General features: G+C 42.3%; 1 long non-coding RNA gene across 1 annotated transcript in view; it reads left to right on the top strand.

Moving 5' to 3' along the window:
• Positions 1-21,893, top strand: part of LOC122462938 — a 92,830-nt gene that overhangs the window by 55,932 nt on the left and 15,005 nt on the right. Inside the window, exon 2 of the long non-coding RNA XR_006285835.1 lies at positions 2,194-2,429. This is a non-coding gene — a long non-coding RNA (uncharacterized LOC122462938). The remainder of the gene's footprint in view (positions 1-2,193; positions 2,430-21,893) is intronic.

The following is a 21,893-nucleotide window of genomic DNA, read 5'->3' as shown; positions in this document are numbered from 1 at the left end:
TGAATTAAAGTAGCGGGTTTTGGACATTTCTAATGAACATAGCTGACCTGTACCTATATCTGACTTTGACGCTATATAATAAGCAGTCACCACACTTACCACAAGCTTGGGTAATATTTATATTTTAGACTTAATACTCTAGTTCCAGGATGATGTGCTATTGCTGTCATTTTAACTGGCATTCCCTTCTGTCCTGAAGCATCAGATCTCTGAAGACCATGCGCCTGGTTACTGAACCTCCTGTTAGTGAAATCTGTTGTTCAGATATGAGATCCTTCTGCAGAAAAATCATGGTTTAGCTTGGATCAGAATGATGTGTTCCCTTTGTTTCTGTCGTAGTTCTCTTTATTTTGCAGCTCGCAGCTTGCACAGGTTCGTAAGAATGTTATTCATCTTTTGAAAACGTTGTAGGAAGAGTTGTGTAAATTCAAATGATGGCATCACTGTTACATGTACCATCAACTTCACAAATAATGCCCCATGAAATCATAATGTTCAATTCCATGCATGACAGATTTTCACAATATTCCTATTTCCAACTGTAAAAAGAAAAGGAGTACTTGTGGCACCTTAGAGACTAACCAATTTATTTGAGCATAAGCTTTCGTGAGCTACAGCTCACTTCATCGGATGCATACTGTGGAAAGCATAGAAGATCTTTTTATATACACACAAAGCATGAAAAAATACCTCCTCCCACCCCACTCTCCAGCAGGAGAAGTATTTTTTCATGCTTTGTGTGTATATAAAAAGATCTTCTACGCTTTCCACAGTATGCATCCGATGAAGTGAGCTGTAGCTCACGAAAGCTTATGCTCAGATAAATTGGTTAGTCTCTAAGGTGCCACAAGTACTCCTTTTCTTTTTGCGAATACAGACTAACACGGCTGTTACTCTGAAACCTGTCATTTCCAACTGTGGAGATGGTAGCTCAGATTTTACTCTCGTCAGCTCTCTCAAGCTAAGCAGGCTCAAGATAGGTCAGTGTTTACATGGGAGATGTCTTGGCAGTACCCACATGCTGCAGGCAGAAGAGTAGGGAGCATTCTTCCCATTTAATCAGTGTTGAACCAGTGCCTGGTGTTAAGGGGCACTTTAGAAGGAGAAGAAATGTCTTTTGGATATGGGGCAAAACAAAAGTCCTGACTGGCTAGAGCTGGCAGAGAAATCTATTTTTTTTTCCATGGAAAATTTCCAAAAATACCCAAAACACTTTTGGTTTCCATTTGAAAAAAAATTGGGGGTTTCTTTGAAAACCCCCAAACTGAACATTTTCAAATGCTGCACATAGACAAAATGTCCCTATTTCCACCTTTTTGATAAAAAGACAACTGTTTTTGTTCAAAACAATTTGTGTATGGGGAAAAAATTCATTTTTTTTCTGTTGGCGTTGAGCTCTTGGGGCATAGTCCAAAATAGCAACATTAAATTCTGCCCATTTTAAGTCCCCTTGTATTTCCAAATGGAACAAAATACTTTTCATTTCCTGAACTTGCTGGCTGGCCTTCCTGTGTGCTGTTAAACAGTATATTTGTTTCACCCCAGACGTGGTTGCAATTCAGTAATGAGTAAAGAAGCATTAGGGCCAGATCCTGAGTTGGTGCAAATTGTGTAGCTCTGTTGAAGTCATGGAGCTATACCAACTGATGGCAGCTAAGGATCTGTCCCTTAATTTTTACATGCTGATTTAGAATTTTATTTTCTAAATGATACTTGACGTTTGTTAAGACCCTAAATAGGCTCAGTGGCCACGTAACATTGTTGTTAACACCATACAACTGGCTTCAAGACAGTCTATAGAGTTAATAAGGGCTGTAATTAAGCTTTTCAAGCTTCAAGCAGGACACTTCAGCTATCAAGGTTACCTTAGCATTTTCTGTGGTTACTAGCAAAGGAAGGGAGGGTTGTCTCATTAAGATATTTAGTGCATTTAAAAAAGTCTAGGTTTTAATGCCAGTGTATTGCTACTGACTGTATAAAACCATCATAGTTTTACCTGGATTTACTCACACACTTACAAGTTCATAAATAATACTTTGTAGACTTTCCATGGTTCAGAATGCCAATGGGAGACAGATGATACACTGTGCCGTCCTGCAGCAATCTAATGTGTTACCTCTTCATCTCAGGTTGCTGTCCCCTGGGTATTCAGATGGTATCAGTTGTCAGTTTCTTGTGTGTTGTTTCTTCCAGCACAAGCTCAGCAAGTGGAAGATGACAGACCCAAAGCTTTGCCTGCTTTAGGGGAGCAACAGAACTCCAATAATGGCATAAGAGTCTGCGTTCATCTGGGAATCTCAGACAAAGCAGCCTGGAGGAAAAGCATTTCTGTCGAAGAAGGTTTGTTTCAGCTGAAGCCCAAAGAGTACCAGAAGCAAAAACCACTGAGTAGACTGGCAAGAGGGAAAGACAAGCTGAAGCCACTGCATGTGAGTATCCTTCCATGATTTTTAAATCTGGTTTCTTTTCCTTTTAAGATGAGAAGACTGGGAGGTGAAAACCTCATCTAGAAATAAACGCAGAGAGGAAGAGCAAAACTTGCGTTTCCCTAAATAATGTTCATCAAATGTGAAGTGTTAGGCATATGCTTTCTTATCTATTCTCTAAATATGTGGCTGAAACTATACAAAGAATGGATTTTAAAATCTTTGCAGGGGCAGAAAATTCCCTGTCATTTTGCCTGACAAGTGTCTACAGACATATTGATCACACAGGTGCTTAGTAGCAAGGTGCTTGTAAAGGATTTTGGATCAATTGATTTTCATGCAACCCAAAGACAAATAAGTGTAGCATTCAGGGAGGCTCTTATTCATTGTCTCTGTCTGTAAGGTTAGCGACATCTTCACTGTTCTCAGCAACTGCCAAGACTATGGAAGTATGGGTTAATTTCGTTTAATATCGGTGTGAATGCAGCTAAGCTAACCCAACCAGGAAACTGGCAGCATGGAGCAAATATACCTGTTTTTATGGCATACCTGAGATTGAATTTATAGTGTTATGGACAATTTTTGTTTTGGCTGGTCCTTCAGGGGGTGGGCAGGGAGGTGTAAAAGAAGGTGAATGTGGGTTTGCACTTCTAGAAAGTCATTTATTCTCAACTTTCAGGAAGTGCAAACCCACATTCACCCTCTTTTACACCTCCCTGCCCACCCCCTGAAAAATCGGCCAAAACAAAAATAGTCCATAACACTATAAATTCAGTCTCAGATGTGCCATAAAAACAGATGCAGCACTGCCCCTCGTTGCAGTAATTACGGGGAGCCGTATTGATGGCTGTACTATGTCCACTTGGATCTTTGCATGTTTCAGAAATTGGTGCGGATGTTGTAAGAACGGGGGAATCATGTAGCCTGAGTTCATTTACTATTGAAACGTTTGCCTGTATTTTGCCGTAGCTCACTGAGGTGCTGTAGGGAAATACAGTGATTCATAGAACAGTATTCTTATGGAGGCTGCTCATGCAGCAGAAAGCTTGCCCTGTACCTTCATGTACAATTCAAATGAATGCCTTGGAAATAGCATGATTTACTTGCCTGTGTCTTCTCAATATATGGCAGGTGAAACACACTATTGATGTTTTTTAATGGTGACTTGGGGATATTGCCTCTAGATCCTGACCAGGACTTTGGCAAAATAAACGTCCCCAGAGAATTCATCCCAAATCTGATACTGAGACCACTGCATATTGGGATAGGAACTTAGTCCCTTGAATTAAGATGGTCCCAGTAACCTGAGTGTTGTGAAATGAATTGATGGCCTCAGTCCAGTTCCTACTGGAGAGCTGTTCATCACAACTGGCATCATAATGGTCACCCTCTGTTGGCAGAAACGTTAAGGGCTGGGTAGTTATGGAGATTTATATACTCCATTCACTCTAAGTGGCCACTGAAGAATAGGACAATACTATATTGGTTGATCAGTGTGGGGGTAAGCTTTCTGTGCCACTGCCCACAGGTCCTAAGTTTAAACGGAACCACAGTCTCCAAGGCCATGTCTACACACTTAAAATTTCCCACTCATGCAACTCCACTGGTGATAGCAATGTTCAGAGTACTAGTGTAGACTGGACACTGGCATTTCAACCCCCATGGTTTTTTTAACCCTGTTCACAGCAGGTTTACAAGACATGGGGTAAAATTTTCAAAAGTACCTCAATGACTTTGGAGCCTATGTCCCATTTTCAGAAGTGTCTTTGACACTTGAGAGCCTAGGTCTCATTGAAAGTCAATGGAACTTGGGAGCCTAGGTGTCTTAGACACTTTTCAAAATGGGATTTAGGCACTTTTGAAAATGTTGCCCATGTTGATTAAAATAAAAGATTTGCTTTGTGCACTAGAGATCTCACCTTTGTTACCACCCAGAAGGAGAAACAATGGGAAATATTAAGAAAAGGCCCGAGCCCAAGACCTTCGCAAGTGCAATCTGCACTTTTAAGTTGATTGAATAGGAAGCTTTAAAGAAGACAGCCTGTGCCTAGAGCAGCTTGGAAAATATTTCTCTCCCCCTGAAAACCAGCTCAGTTTTTGGCATCTAAAAATATTTAGGCCTAAAACTGCCAAAAACAGGCAAAAAATGACTGAAAACTGCCTTTTAGATGGAGATTTTCACTTTTCCCACAAAAAAAATAAACTATTTAAGGAAGCAAATATTTACCACATAAATTTTTGCTTCATTGAAAATCCAGTGCTCCATCAATAAAAACACCTCTATGGAGTGCTTTGGCCCACCCCTTCCTGTAACCACTAATTTTCAAAGTATTGTCCTAGACTTTTAGTTGCATGGTTTGCTCTGATATCCATACAGCCAAACCCCGCATTAAGATTTGAGAATGTAGCTGTTAGGATTATACACGGTATTCAATATTGGTGTTCAGCACTTCTGAGAAAATTCTGAAAAGAGTTTTTCGTTGCCTCAAGTTAACAATTTTAGTAACAATGTTCATTAGCGTCAAATATTCATTAACCCATTTGCTACATTTTAGTGGGGAGTTATTAATTGCATTTGGTAGGATGATGGATAATTAAGAAAAAAACACAGTGGAAGTTTTGTGCTGGGCTGTATATTTATCCAAAAAGAACACATTGTTAATGACAGTCAGATGGGATTGAAATGCATAATTGAATAGAATAATTACCCTGTCTTCAAGACTCAGAACCATTCATGTCTTTCTTTTCCCCACCCCTGTCTTCAATATTCTCCTTATTTATATTCTTCTGATATTTCACAAATAAAGGGCTATGTGCAGTCTTTGATCTGTGAACTGGGAGTTCTGCAAATGGACCATGGGCAAAAATCCTACAGTCTATCACATCCAAAGCATGTTTGGCCTTGAATGCATGATGATTTAGTTTTTAATGCTAATCCTCCTTTATCTAGAGAGAGCATGCTATCAGATCCAGCACGTTAAGTAAGCATGATCAATGCTTGGATGGGAGACTGAAGAAACACATGGTTGCTGCAGAAATGGGATTGGTGATTCAGTAGGTGATACTCTTCTCTCTTGAGTCAGTGTTCACTCAGTGTCCCTAGCAATGGACAAGGGAACACTGTTCTTCTGGATGTGCCATCTTTTACACAAGAATAAAACTACAGTCATGATTAGAGCTTTTGCAGAGGACAGAAGTACTGCAGAGGATTTTGAGATTCCAAAATCTGGCATTGATATGAATTGGAACAAACCCCCAAAATATTGAAATTCTCCACAATGGAAACGTTGACAAAATCCAAACATTTTGTTTAGATTTTGGCTTTTTAAATTGTGCTGTATTATAGTATAAAATGTCATATGCATTTTTAAAAATCAAAACATAGTTGTTTCAGATAGAAATATTTCATTCTGAAAATGTCGAAACAAGATGTTTTGACATCTTCAGAACTTTTTTTACTCTGAGTTTTTTCCAAAAAGAAAATCTGACAAAATCTACCGGATTTCACAAAGCATTTAGATTTCTATTAAACTGCATGTTATGACAGGATATGGCTCCACTGAAGTTTTTCTGACCAGCTCTAGTGCTGACTATTTCGGGTCATTAAAGATTCCATATCTCTTTTCATAGCCCTGGTGTCCTGGCCAAATTCCAGATTAGGTAATTACGTTATATGTACGTAAATTCCTCCTGCAGTTTCAATGGATGTGGAATTCTCCTTCATGTCCCATCCTAAACCTGTTGTCCCCTGTTGCTGGGCCCTGTTGCTGTACCCTACTTCAGAAGTGGCTGCTGCATGGATGGATGAATTCAGCTCTATGTAACCATCAAAGGGGATGCTGGAGGTTGCATTAATTCACTGAGGTTATTGAATGGAAGACTCAATAGGAGGGCAAAGTAATATTAAAAATGATTCTAAGCCAAGACTCTAAATCTCAACTCCCCATAAGTTTTGGAGGAAGGAGAAAGACTCAAAATAAGTGGGCCCATTTCTTCAGAATAGGGTCAACCAAAACCTTAGTTCTGAAACCTCCCCACCCCACCCTTCCGTCAACTCTGTGGGAATTGAATGTTGCAACTCAGATCCATCTGTAATGTTAGTGAGCACCACTGCTATATTATGGACACAACTGCTGGAAAGCAATGTGGCTAGTGATCTGCATCCTGATCACACAGTTACAAAGTTACCTCATCCCAGACCAAAACTTAGTGGCGGCATGGCTCTGGTGGTAAAATTTCTGATCTTAGTGTGCTCTTAACTGCAGCAGAAAAGTAGGATTGTAGATGTTGTCTGGAGGCCCAAGTGGGCTTGGAGCAGGTGCACCTGGAGAATTCTATTGGTATCCAAGAGACTGTCCTTATAGCACGGCATGGTAGCCCCAGAAAATCTGTATATCTGAGTGTTGGGCAATAGTGTTTTTTTTTTATCTTCGGTGGGGCAAAATCCTTTGTCAGTATTTCCAAGAAAGAGAGTTTTGCACCAATCTATTCCAGAGCATCTGTGATTAGATGACTGTCTATGGGATATTATTATTATTGTTCTATATTTGTATTTCAGTAGCACCAAACAGAGTTGAGGCCCCATTGTGCTAGGATCTGTACGGACACACAGTAAAGGATAATCCTTACCTTGAAAAATTTACAAGAGACCATTTTAAAAAAAGGGTAGGAAGAATTGATATCTCCTTTTCACAGAGGAGGAACTGAGGCATGCAGATATTAAGCAACTTGCCCACAGTCACAAGGGAAATCTGTAGCAATCAGGAATTGAGTCCAGGTCTCCTGAGTCCCAAGCCAGTCCCTTAACTATAAGACTATCTATCTGTAATCCTATATATCTACCTACCTACTTATACAGCATCCAGAAGGCAGAGTTTCTCCACATCTCCTTTAGCCAATCACTGCCATATATGCACAAGTCAGGTCAGAGTCTTCTTCCCCCTAGTCATCGTCTAAGATGATTAAAGCAAAGATTTAACTTTGAGTGAATTAATTACAATTAATTGCTATATTTATAATGAGAAATTCTGTATTTTCCATAACACTTCAAGTAGAAGATCAGATTAAGAGCCCGCACGAAGGAAAATTACTTGGCGGTAAATTTTCTAAAGAATCAGCAACTTTGTAGGACCACAGGGTTAGTAATTTCTCAGCTATTAGATGAGTTTATATTTCAGGCAGGCAGTGAATAACCCTGTGAGAATGGAAGGGGGTGAGGAGATCTGGTTTACTGTAAATGAAGATGAGAAATGAGATGGAAATCTTCATCTTTTAATAAAACTATAGAACATGAAAGCTCTCTGGGTTCCCAACTCTGTAAAATAAGTTACAAGGGGCCATGAAATCATCCTGCTCTCTGGGGATAAATTCACTTCTGGTGTAAGTGCTTGTGTGTACATGTGTGTGTTTCTGTGTGCATCCCTATTAAATAAAACTGAGTGACTTTTTGGACAAATAGTTTATTCTCTTAAAAAATGCAGTTTGGTGTCAATTGAAACAATTTGCGAATCTGAGTTGAATTCGGCAAATAGTTTCAGACCAAAAAAATGAGGACTTTTTAAGTCAAAAAGTTTCATTTTATCATTTTAAAAACTAAATGTTTTGACTTTTCATGTCAAAAGAATGTTTCCTTTAGAAATTTAGCTAGATTTTTTTTAAAAAGATAAAAAGCACTCTAACTAAACAACATGAAATTAATTTTTTGTTATGTTTTGGATCAGATGAAATATTCTGTTTGCTCCGAAATGATTTTGATTTTTCGGTTCAGTCTCTGAACAAAAAAATCAATTGTCCATTCAGCTCTACTACTAAAATCAATGCACCATCACTGGCATAAGTAAGTGCGTTTTCATAGAGCTCAGTGGATTAATTACTTGACCCTGGCTCCAGCCACTTTGTATTGACTAAGCAATGCAAAGCAACAAGTAAGTTGGCCTAAAGGGACAACCAGCTATTCCCCCGACACAGAGGAATTGTCAGATGGCACATATCTGGTGCAACCATTTCATATCCCCCTACTCCACGCCTCGGCTCCTTTGATGGTGTATTCGGGGCCTGATCCTGGTTGGCTCAGCCGGTCCTTATTGCCTTTGCAGCAAGAACTTGGGCTGCTTTAAATGAGATGGTGCCACTTCATTTCCTGGCTGGCCCTGAATTAGAAGAATGGAAATGCAGGTCCTTGGCTCAGCCTGTTTTCCTCAGCTGTGCTGAGCATAAACTCAATTCCTCCGAGGATTGAGCCCACAGAGCTATATTTGCTTGTGACAGGAGTGAATGTGTCCCCTTTGAAATCCAGCAAATTCCTTGGATAGCCAAAACGTTCTTTGGAAGTGAAATTGTCCCTTTACAGGCCACATTCTAAAGCAAGTTCTAGCCAATTGAAAGAATGAAACAACAGGGCCCAAACCTGGTCAGATCCCACCTGAATAAGTCACCACTGAGGAGCAGCCTGGCTTTTAGTCAAGGAATCTGCATCCCCTTAGTGAGCAGAGACCAGAGGAAAATACTGAATTTTAGCAGCTGTGGGGAAAGGACAATTAGGGACAGAAAGACCTATTAAATTAGGTCTGTATGCTTATCTCAGTACAGTGCAGTAACTTATTTGTAGTCCTTGCAAAGGATGCCTGTAATTTATATAATTTGATATATTTCACATCTTCTGTCCCAGGATCTCAAAGTGCTTTACAAACCCTAATGAACTGAGTTTAACCATATCTGTTAGGTAGGGGAGCTGCCATCTGTTGTCACCCCAAATTCTATAATAGTTATCATGCCAAAGGTCTAGAATAGTTTCTATTCTGACAACTATTTCTCCTAGGGCTTTAGTCACAAGATTAGAGCTGGATGGAACAATTATCCAATGCCACGGGCCAATTTGTCAAAACCAAAATGTTCTGCGGGAATGTGATGATTTTGATGAAATTCTGATGGAAACTAGGCAGACATGTTTCCAGGCCTGGTTTCCTGACAGCTTTCCCACCCAGCTCCTCAGCAGCCTTCCTGGGGGGCTGCTAGGGAGCCCATGCTCCCAGCTCTCCGCACTCTCCATAGCTTCCATACTGCTGGCTCTGGGGCAGCCCACCAGACAGGCTGCTCTGGCACCTGGACTTCCAGGATTCCCAGCTTTGGGGCACCCTAACCTGCAGACTGCCTCTGAGCTTTGCGGCTCTCCACTTGGTGGGCTGACAGGGTTCTGGGCAGCCCAGGGAGCCTTGGGAATATTTTACAAAAGTTGAAACCAAATGTTTCAACTTTCACAAAACAAAATTTTGGCATCCCTGTTCCTCAGGAAATGGTTTTGTGTTGTTCCATTTTAGGACATTATTTTTATAATTTCACAATTTCCCACAGAACAGGAATTTCAGTTTCTGGCCAACGCTACACAATTCTAAAACTGTTATTTTGGAACTTGGGAATGAACAGTATAGATGAAAGCAGATGTGCGCCCAATGAACGGGGAAGGGCTGGGGTGAGGGGAGAGGCACAGTGGGGCAAAGTTAATGAATAGCGGAATGCCATGTTTTGGGCCAGAGACACCAATTTAAACTAGCTGAGGAATGCCAATGACTTCAGTGAAGATGCGTGGATTTTCAGCAACAGAGAATTTGGTCCTGAGAATTTACATTTCTATGCAAAGGACATCTTAATAGCCAGTTTGTGCATCTGTCTTTCTGCTGCACTTCTTTGCTGCATGTCAGTAAGATTTAGGATTTTCAAAGATTCTGGAATGCACCTAAAATTTACTGGCCCAGCCCAATTAAACTACAGCAGGCTCTTTCCAGTTATAAACTCCTATTTATTCCTCTTCCATACTGTCTTAAACAGAATTATAGAGCATGCTTTCAAACTGCCTACTGGATCTGACTGTTATTTGTTTAATAGACTGGGGGGAGAGCTTCATGATTAAGACACTGCTTTCAAGCCTTTGATTCTATCTTATGCATCCACTCTGCAGCAGTTGAACGTATTTGTAACCTCAGCAGTGAACCCACAATCGTCTTCAACTCTGGAAAAAATCACAGTGGAAGCTCACCAGTGAGCTAGCTGAAGAGACGCTCTGCAGCCTACAATTTCCTTTTGTGCTACATATTATTTTAGCTGCATGATGAAAATGTAGGGACTGTGGAACTGGCTTTAAGCAAACAATTTTGTAAATGTTTTTGGGAGTTAATTGCCGAGCTTCATTTTCAGATGTTTATAGTAAATATAAGCAGGTTCCTAAGTATAATGTGATTGTGCAGCTACATAATAGGCAAATTTGATACATTGTTGTGCTCAAGAATCCTAAGATTTTTAATTTATTTCTTTTAGTTGTTCCTGATTCTCTTTTGCATTGCACCAGTCCAACTCCAATGAACTCAGGGAGACCCTGTAAGTTTCTAGTCATTATGTGTGAAGAGAGCCTTCCGCAGGCTAGGAAATTCTTGCTAAAAATCCCCACCTCCGCTGCCGGCAGTGCAATTCCATGTGTGATCGCAATAGAGGGACCACTAGTGTACACAAGGTACTGGTGGTGGGCAGAGTTTTGAGCACCATGTCTTGTAGATCTACTCTAAGCACTGTTAGACAACAAAGAGCTTAAATCAGCGGTGAACCCTTTCTGTATTAAGACGCACTGGTGGTCTCACCGGTGGAATTGCACAGCTGTGCCAGTGGGAAATTTGAGGCAAACAATGCCTGTTGCCAACATCTTCTAACTATGGATTCTGGCCTTGTCTACACTAAGTGCCAGATCCTTGGGTTTAGCTGATCTGTGCTCCGTGCCAAACCTGCTTGGGAGGGTGGGAATGGGAGGGAGGTGGCTGTGGTTACAGAAGCTCTCCTAGGCTTCCCTCCTGTTCCTCTCCTTCCTGCCTACGTAGCCACAGGATGGGGAGAACCCATGTCAAAGCAGCATTAAATGAGATGGAATCAGGATCTGTACCTATGAGCAGATATTGACAATGGTTTCTGGATCATTTCCGAACATATTTATCCTGGCCCACAAATACAGCTTAAACTGCTCTCCGAATCATGTCCTACTGTGGGCAGGACCATAGGGAAAAACAAAGGAACATTCCAATATTGGTTGTTTTTCCAGGAACGTAGCAGCAACGTTTCAGGACTTTAGCTTTTAACTGTTTGACTATATTTTTATCTTCAAGGAGAAACTGTGAGCAGTTGAAATAATATTAGAACTGGAACTGGGTGAAAATTTGGGGGCAAATAGTAAATTTGCTGAAAAATTTAGTTTTCAGGGAGTCAAAACTGTTTGTGAATTCAGGTCAAATTCGGTGAAAAGTTTCAGCCAAAAAACCCCTAAAACCAAAATTTTGAGAAATGTCAAAATGAACTGTTTAGAAAATGTCAAGTTGGAACAACAGTTTTGTTTAGATCCAAATATTTTTTTTCCAATTTTCCATTTTGTCAAGGGGAAAAAAAATCAGTTTGAAACAAAGCAATTTTTTTTCAAATTCTTTGGTTCAGCCCCCCAACCCAAAAAATCAATTATTCACTCGGCTCTAATTAGAACACATTAAATTTCTGCCTTCACAGTGATTTTAAAATAAAATTATCTCTGCTGATGAAACCGAACCTGTTGGCAAAATACCAGTTTTTTGCTCCTTCCAAAGAGTCAAAACCAAAAACTGTGAAATAAAATACTAGAGAGAGAGAGAGAGAAACATTAGCAAATCCCATTGCTATGAAGGATCACCCAAAATGAGTGTCTGCCAGAATATAGTTTCTAAGTGTGGAGATATGATGCTTGTTATAGTTATGAATCTCCAAGAAGGGGAAAGGTTTAACTGTGGCTTGAATTGAGATTGCATAGATATTCATTATTCAATCTTTGGAGCACTCTTATATTCAGAGCTGTCAAATAGTAAAAACTGATCAAAGACTCATTAGTCATGAGTGTATCTTTAAAAAGGGTATCTTAGCCATTGCATTTCAGAGTCTGTTTCACATTAAAAGGCAGTGTGCAGCAGCATGGAGCTCTGGTACATTTTACTCTAGCAAGTGTTTCGTGATAGTGTGAACCAATATTGAAATTATCCAGAATAAAATAAAGCCTGAAGGACACAATTAATACACTGGGCTTTCCTCCCCTCCCCCTTTTAAAATCTAAAATTAATGTAGTGCTCATGAAAAGTGCCTGATCGATTAGCCATGGAAATAGAAGTCTTATAGTGAAGTCCAAGAATCTGATCTAAAGCTCGCTGAAATCAGTGGAAGACTCCTACTGAGTTGTTGGACCAGGAAACTACAGGAAGGATAGCAGAAGTAAAGCTCCGGTGTATTTCTCATTGTGTGACTCAACCATGCTTTGGAGCAGGTACCCCTCCATGGTGTGCAAGTGAGTAAGTGTGACCAAGATTCTGTTCCGGCCTCTCTGTACTGTACAGAAGGCACAAAGTTGTAGAACATGGTCCTAAGTGGCCAACTGAGAATTCCACCCACATATGGGAGCTCTGAGATGGTGTACAGTGGTGTGGCTGGCTCTGACACCAGCTGCCCCCACACATCCTGACTTAAGGGGCAAAAGGGGTGTGAGGGGATTTGAGGTGGTGGGGCAGTGTGTGCCCACTCTACCCTGGTCCTTAACCATGGTCTCATAAAGACCATAAGCAGTTGGCATAAATTAGAGCAGCCCTCAACCTACTCTAACATATGCTGATATGTAAGGATATTTATGTAAGATTTATTTGAAGAACTTTTGCAGACAAGACTCTGTCCTTTCCTACCCCTTCAATTTTCCAGTCATCTGCCTAGGTTTGGAGACTTGGTAGATTTCCAGCTTACTTGAAAGGGAAATCCATAACAGCCACAAACATCTTTTCAGTCCTGAAAGAATGTCACTCTGACATTTTAATACCAGTCCAAGACTTGCTCTGTTACCATGGACAAGTCACTTATCCTGGGAGACTCAGGTTCCCAACTGTAAGATGGAGATAACACGTTTCTACCATACAAGAGTGTTGTGAGGCTCAATTAAGGTTGTAATGTTCTTTGAGAGCCTTTGATGGAGGGTGCTATGGCAGTCCAATGTATGAATGTGTATTATTCATATGCATAATATTAAATTCCTCTTGGTCAGAAGGTTCTTAAATTATACAGGGTCCAAAAACTCTGCAAACATCTTCCTAAAAGACTAAATAGTGCTGCAAGATGAGAAAAACATGACTACGAATTTCTATTAGGTGATTAGATTTATTGCAAACAAAGAATATTTGTTCTTTGACTGGTAAAGAAAATAATGGATACTACTGATGGGGGGCGGGGGAAGGAAGAAACACTTTATACTTCACAATAATAGAAACCAATACAGTTGGAGATCAAGAATGTTTCCAATCTTCCTGGACTTTGTCTGAGACTCTGTTCCAATGTGAGCCTTTTTAAAAACACATTGTGATAATTAAAGATCAAAGTCTATGCACTATTAGAAATTCATTTCTCCTAATGTTATTCACTAAAAAGCTAGGGTATTATAGGAAACATAAAATGATCATTCAGCCAAGGTGTTGAATTTGTGGATCAGATTATTATGGAGTGAAAATCTACCCAATGATTGCATAAAACACCTCCTTTCAAATACATTTCCAGTGCTCATAAATGTACAAAGCCTGGCTAGAATTGCTACTCTGGCATTTTCAGAGTAACAGCCGTGTTAGTCTGTATTTGCAAAAAGAAAAAGAGTACTTGTGGCACCTTAGAGACTAACCAATTTATTTGAGCATAAGCTTTCGTGAGCTACAGCTCACTTCATCGGATGCATACTGTGGAAAGTACAGAAGATGTTTTTATACACACAAACCATGAAAAAATGGGTGATTATCACTACAAAAGGTTTTCTCTCCCCCCACCCCACTCTCCTGCTGGTAATAGCTTATGTAAAGTGATCACTCTCCTTACAATATGTATGATAATCAAGGTGGGCCATTTCCAGCACAAATCCAGGTTTTCTCTCCCCCCCCCCCCAACACACACACAAACCCACTGTCCTGTTGGTAATAGCTTATCTAAAGTGATGACTCTCCTTACAATGTGTATGATAATCAAGGTGGGCCATTTCCAGCACAAATCCAGGGTTTAACAAGAACGTCGGGGGGGGGGCGGGTAGGAAAAAACAAGGGGAAATAGGTTACCTTGCATAATGACTTAGCTACTCCCAGTCTCTATTCAAGCCTAAGTTAATTGCATCACTTTAGATAAGCTATTACCAACAGGAGAGTGGGGGGTTTTTTTGGGGGGGGGGGTAGAAAACCTGGATTTGTGCTGGAAATGGCCCACCTTGATTATCATACACATTGTAAGGAGAGTGATCACTTTACATAAGCTATTACCAGCAGGAGAGTGGGGTGGGGGGAGAGAAAACCTTTTGTAGTGATAATCACCCATTTTTTCATGGTTTGTGTGTATAAAAACGTCTTCTGTACTTTCCACAGTATGCATCCGATGAAGTGAGCTGTAGCTCACGAAAGCTTATGCTCAAATAAATTGGTTAGTCTCTAAGGTGCCAGAAGTACTCCTTTTCTTTTTACTCTGGCATTATTTTCTATGCTGAAACAGCAGAAGAAGAAATGCTGAGGGCTGGTTTGCATGCAGAGTTGCACTGAGTTAGTCTGAAGTTTGATTTTTTTTTTTTAGCTAGTGTAAGAGGATGCATTGGCACTCTCTGATTTTGGTTTAAACGTAAAGCTGAGAACTGGATTTTTCAACCCCTGGGAAATTCTCAGACTTTGACATTTATTTTCCTCCTGATTTGGACAAAAAGTTAAAATATCAAAAAAATTTCACAGAATAGTTTGAAATTTTAATTCAGAAAAGTTTTGACATTTTTGAATAAAATGAGACATTTCAACATTCCTAGATTGGAACATTTCAGTTTGTTGAATTGAATTGAACTATTTCATTTTGAGTTAGTTCAACATCAGACTGCATCTGCCCAAAGTGTCTGACGGGAATTGTATCTTGAGGGCCGAGTCCCCTTGTGTCTCACTGAGTCAGGCTTCCTGGCCAGACAACATCTCCCATAAAGCACCACAGTTATGTAACTTACCTGTTGCACCATGCTGTCAGAGGATACACAGCTGAGGACATGTAATCCAACCAAGAAGCCCAGCCAACAGGACTTTGGAAGTTTGTGCATAGACAATTCTTGAGTTTTATACTCCTCTTTCCAGCACCTACCCACTGTCCTCCCTATTCCCCTTTAGAAATATTGGATATTCCACACCATTTACCCACAGATCTCCAGTCTTACTTTCCAAGACTCTTACAGACTCTACATTGGTATACATTTTATCAGGATTTTATTGTTTCCATGCATTTTTAATATGGTCTTTGAATGTTTGAGCCAGGGGTTCAGCAAACCATGACAGTGCAGAAGATGGGTTCTTCTGCATAAGTAGAGGTTTCTGATGTTTCTGAAAGAGGCCTGTGGGGAATTGGAAAACTTGTTATCTGTTTAGGGCCTGACCTTGTCTCTATTGATTTTTAATGATGCCAGACCTGAGCTTAATGGACCCATTAGACAATAATAATATTGTACAAGACCAAAACAATTTCAATTCAATCAGATGCTTTGTCAATGTCAAAAGAAACTACAAACATCTGGATTTAGCCCGGTCAACAGCTTGAAAATCTTGGCATGTTGTTGAAAATAGTAATTATTCCAAATGTTACCTTGTTCACCCAACACACAGAAGAGGTGCTCAGTCATTGCAGTGATGAGCACAATATAAAAACCAATATGGAACAGAAAAGTTCATTTAACTATCACTGTTTCAGGTGCCACTTTAACATTTTTACATACATACATTTTACCATCCAACTACTCAAAAAAAAAAAAAAAAGTGTCCACACAATCCCTCTAATGATTCTTCTTAAAAATCACAGCAAAATTACTGCAGGATTAAGTATTGAGGGCTAAGTAGTTTGTAAGGACATGATTAAACAGTGTGACAATAGCAAAATGTTAAGTGTTCTGTCAGTTATATGTAGTTCTAGTGATGCTCTGGTAAAGTGCAACTGCAAACTCTTTTTTGTTATTGATGGTTGTTTCATTATTATTAGAAGCCTTTGTGTGATAGGACTCAGAAATGTCTTTGCAAATTATTTATGAACAGCTGCTGAACGGGTTCTTACACTTCAGCAAAAATCAAAATAACAAGGCCTGTCAGTGATTATGAAGTGAGAGTCTGTAGCTTAATCCTAATTAAAGCTTGTCAAAACTTCTAGGTTTGGCTTTGGGAAATTTTTCAATAGTACTGCAGGGTGGTAGATTTTAGATAGTCAATATAAAAGCTTATGGGTAACATTTTTTTGTCTAAGTGACTTAGGCGCCTATGTCTCAAAAGTCGGTGAGGCTTAGGTGCCTAAGTCACTCGTGCCCTTTTGAAACCTTACCCTGTACCTCATATGTTGTTGTTTGTACTACACTAGTCTTTAAAGCCAAGATCATGGTCACATTGTTCTAGACACATAAGAGATTGTCCTTACCATGAAGAGCTTGCAGTCTACATCAACATGGCAGACAAGAAGTGGGAGACAGGAAATATTATTATTCCCATTCTACAGATGAGGAACAGAGGTACATAGAGATTATGGGACTTGCCCAAAGTCACAAAGCCCTGGTCTACACTAGGACTCTAGGTCAAATTTAGCAGCGTTAAATCGATGTAAACCTGCACCCGTCCACACGATGAAGCCCTCCATTTCGACTTAAAGGGCTCTTAAAATCGATTTCCTTACTCCACCCCTGACAAGTGGATTAGCGCTTAAATCGGCCTTGCCGGGTCGAATTTGGGGTACTGTGGACACAATTCGACGGTATTGGCCTCCGGGAGCTATCCCAGAGTGCTCCATTGTGACCGCTCTGGACAGCACTCTCAACTCAGATGCACTGGCCAGGTAGACAGGAAAAGAACCGCGAACTTTTGAATCTCATTTCCTGTTTGGCCAGCGTGGCAAGCTGCAGGTGACCATGCAGAGCTCATCAGCAGAGGTGACCATGATGGAGTCCCAGAATCGCAAAAGAGCTCCAGCATGGACTGAACGGGAGGTACGGGATCTGATCACTGTATGGGGAGAGGAATCCGTGCTATCAGAACTCCGTTCCAGTTTTCGAAATGCCAAAACCTTTGTCAAAATCTCCCAGGGCATGAAGGACAGAGGCCATAATGGGGACCCGAAGCAGTACTGCGTGAAACTTAAGGAGCTGAGGCAAGCCTACCAGAAAACCAGAGAGGCGAACGGCCGCTCCGGGTCAGAGCCCCAAACATGCCGCTTCTATGATGAGCTGCATGCCATTTTAGGGGGTTCAGCCACCACTACCCCAGCCGTGTTGTTTGACTCCTTCAATGGAGATGGAGGCAACACGGAAGCAGGTTTTGGGGACAAAGAAGATGATGATGATGGTGATGATGATGAGGTTGTAGATAGCTCACAGCAAGCAAGCGGAGAAACCGGTTTTCCCGACAGCCAGGAACTGTTTCTCACCCTGGACCTGGAGCCAGTACCCCCCGAACCCACCCAAGGCTGCCTCCTGGAACTGGCAGGCGGAGAAGGGACCTCCAGTGAGTGTACCTTTTAAAATACTATACATGGTTTAAAAGCAAGCATGTGAAAGGATTAATTTGCCCTGGCATTCGCGGCTCTCCTGGATGTACTCCCAAAGCCTTTGCAAAAGGTTTCTGGGGAGGGCAGCCTTATTGCGTCCTTCATGGTAGGACACTTTACCACTCCAGGCCAGTAACACGTACTCGGGAATCATTGTACAACAAAGCATTGCAGTGTATGTTTGCTGGCGTTTAAACAACATCCATTCTTTACCTCTCTGTTATCCTCAGGAGAGTGAGATATCATTCATGGTCACCTGGTTGAAATAGGGTGCTTTTCTTCAGGGGACACTCAGAGGTGCCCGTTCCTTCTGGGCTGTTTGCCTGTGGCTGAACAGAAATGTTCCCCGCTGTTAGCGATGGGGAGGGGGGAGGGTTGAGGGGGTAGTCACGCGGTGGGGGGAGGCAAAATGCGACCTTGTAACGAAAGCATGTGCTATGTATGTAATGTTAACAGCAAGGTTTACCCTGAAAGAGTATAGCCACTGTTTTATAAAATGTGTCTTTTTAAATACCGCTGTCCCTTTTTTTTTCTCCACCAGCTGCATGTGTTTCAATGATCACAGGATCTTCTCCTTCCCAGAGGCTAGTGAAGATTAGAAAGAAAAAAAACCGCACTCATGATGAAATGTTCTCTGAGCTCATGCTGTCCTCCCACACTGACAGAGCACAGACGAATGCGTGGAGGCAAATAATGTCAGAGTGCAGGAAAGCACAAAATGACCGGGAGGAGAGGTGGCGGGCTGAAGAGAGTAAGTGGTGGGCTGAAGACAGGGCTGAAGCTCAAATGTGGTGGCAGCGTGATGAGAGGAGGCAGGATTCAATGCTGAGGCTGCTGGAGGATCAAACCAGTATGCTCCAGTGTATGGTTGAGCTGCAGCAAAGGCAGCTGGAGCACAGACTGCCACTACAGCCCCTGTGTAACCAACCGCCCTCCTCCCCAAGTTCCATAGCCTCCACACCCAGACGCCCAAGAATGCGGTGGGGGGGCCTCCGTCCAACCAGCCACTCCACCACAGAGGATTGCCCAAAAAACAGAAGGCTGGCATTCAATAAATTTTAAAGTTGTAAACTTTTAAAGTGCTGTGTGGCATTTTCCTTCCCTCCTCCACCACCCTTCCTGGGCTACCTTGGTAGTCATCTCCCTATTTGTGTGATGAATGAATAAAGAATGCATGAATGTGAAGCAACAATGACTTTATTGCCTCTGCAAGCGGTGATCGAAGGGAGGAGGGGAGGGTGGTTAGCTTACAGGGAAGTAGAGTGAACCAAGGGGCAGGGAGTTTCATCAAGGAGAAACAAACAGAACTTTCACACCATAGCCTGGCCAGTCATGAACCTGGTTTTCAAAGCTTCTCTGATGCGTACCGCGCCCTCCTGTGCTCTTCTAACCGCCCTGATGTCTGGCTGCGCGTAACCAGCAGCCAGGCGATTTGCCTCAACCTCCCACCCCGCCATAAACGTCTCCCCCTTACTCTCACAGATATTGTGGAGCACACAACAAGCAGTAATAACAGTGGGAATATTGGTTTCGCTGAGGTCTAAGCGAGTCAGTAAACTGCGCCAGCGCGCCTTTAAACATCTAAATGCACATTCTACCACCATTCTGCACTTGCTCAGCCTCTAGTTGAACAGCTCCTGACTACTGTCCAGGCTGCCTGTGTACGGCTTCATGAGCCATGGCATTAAGGGGTAGGCTGGGTCCCCAAGGATAACTATAGGCATTTCAACATCCCCAACAGTTATTTTCTGGTCTGGGAATAAAGTCCCTCCCTGCAGCTTTTGAAACAGACCAGAGTTCCTGAAGATGCGAGCGTCATGTACCTTTCCCGGCCATCCCACGTTGATGTTGGTGAAACGTCCCTTGTGATCCACCAGAGCTTGCAGCACTATTGAAAAGTACCCCTTGCGGTTTATGTACTCGCCGGCTTGGTGCTTCGGTGCCAAGACAGGGATATAGGTTCCGTCTATGGCCCCACGACAGTTAGGGAATCCCATTGCAGCAAAGCCATCCACTATGACCTGCACATTTCCCAGGGTCACTACCCTTGATATCAGCAGATCTTTGATTGCGTGGGCTACTTGCATCACAGCAGCCCCCACAGTAGATTTGCCCACTCCAAATTGATTCCCAACTGATCGGTAGCTCTCTGGCGTTGCAAGCTTCCACAGGGCTATCGCCACTCGCTTCTCAACTGTGAGGGCTGCTCTCATCTTGGTATTCATGTGCTTCAGGGCAGAGGAAAGCAAGTCACAAAGTTCCATGAAAGTGCCCTTACGCATGTGAAAGTTTCGCAGCCACTGGGAATCGTCCCAGACCTGCAACACTATGCGGTCCCACCAGTCTGTGCTTGTTTCCCGAGCCCAGAATCGGCGTTCCACAGCATGAACCTGCCCCATTAGCACCATGATACATGCATTGGCAGGGCCCATGCTTTCAGAGAAATCTGTGTCCATGTCCTGATCACTCACGTGACCGCGCTGACGTCGCCTCCTCACCCGGTATCGCTCTGCCAGGTTCTGGTGCTGCATATACTGCTGGATAATGCGTGTGGTGTTTAATGTGCTCCTAATTGCCAAAGTGAGCCGAGCGGCCTCCATGCTTGTCTTGCTATGGCGTCCGCACAGAAAAAAGGCGCGCAACGATTGTCTGCCGTTGCTCTGACAGAGGGAGGGGCGACTGACGACATAGCTTACAGGGTTGGCTTACAGGGAATTAAAATCAACAAAGGGGGTGGCTTTACATCAAGGAGTATTTCAGGCAGGACTTCACGGAAGGTTCCAATAAGAAATGGTGCACCTAAGTAATTGTTCTTATTGGAACAAGCAGGTTGGTCTGGCCTCTGATTGATACATGGCTAGATTTACCTCGCTGCACCTTCTCTGTGAGTGACTTCAGTGTGACCTAGAGGAATGAGTCCCCTAGACGGGGGAGGGGAGGAAGCAAATGCGTACAAAACAAATCTGGTCTATTTCTTGTTTTGATCCACTCCATCTATCTTTTACATCTTTGGCTGGCAGCAGACGGTGCAGAAGGACTGCAAGCCATCCACATCTCATGGCTGCTTGGCAGAAGATGGTGCAGTAGGACTGCTAGTAATCCGTATCATCTGCCTGCTCACCATAAGATGGTTCAATAGGACTGACTGCAGGACTAAAGAGAATGACCTGGTCAAGTCACTCCAAATTTAGTCCCTGTGCCCATGTCTGCCCAGGCGCTCCTGGCCGACGTGGTCAGGAGCACCTCGGACATGACGATGACGGCTACCAGTCCTATTGCACCGTCTGCTGCCACAAGGCAATGGGTTTAATTCTGGTGTGTAGCAATGCAGTACCATGTCTGCCAGCACCCAGGAGACATATGGTGACCTTTACCTGAGCGGGCTCCATGCTTGCCATGGTATGGCGTCTGCACAGGTAATTCAAGAAAAAAGGCGCGAAACGATTGTCTGCTGCTGCTTTCACGGAGGGAGGGAGGGAACGGGGGCCTGACGATATGTACCCAGAACCACCCGTGACAATGTTTTAGCCCCATCATGCACTGGGATCTCAACCCAGAATTCCAGTGGGCAGCGGAGACTGCGGGAACTGTAGGATAGCTACCCACAGTGCAACACTCCGGAAGTCGACGCTTGCCTCGGTACTGCGGAAGCACTCCGCCGAGTTAATGCACTGAGAGCATTTTCTGTGGGGACACACACACTCGAATATATAAAACCGATTTCTAAAAAACCGACTTCTATAAATTCGACCTAATTTCGTAGTGTAGACATATCATAAGGAAGTCAGTGGTAGACTTGGAAATTGGACTCAGATCTCCTTAATTCTAGTCCAGTGCCTTAACTACAAGACCCTTTTTTCAAGAGTG

Source organism: Chelonia mydas, chromosome 14 (genome assembly GCF_015237465.2).
Source record: "Chelonia mydas isolate rCheMyd1 chromosome 14, rCheMyd1.pri.v2, whole genome shotgun sequence".
NCBI lineage: Eukaryota > Metazoa > Chordata > Testudines > Cheloniidae > Chelonia > Chelonia mydas.
Note: the sequence above shows the minus strand (reverse complement) of the source record. Positions and strands in the feature narration are given on the sequence as shown.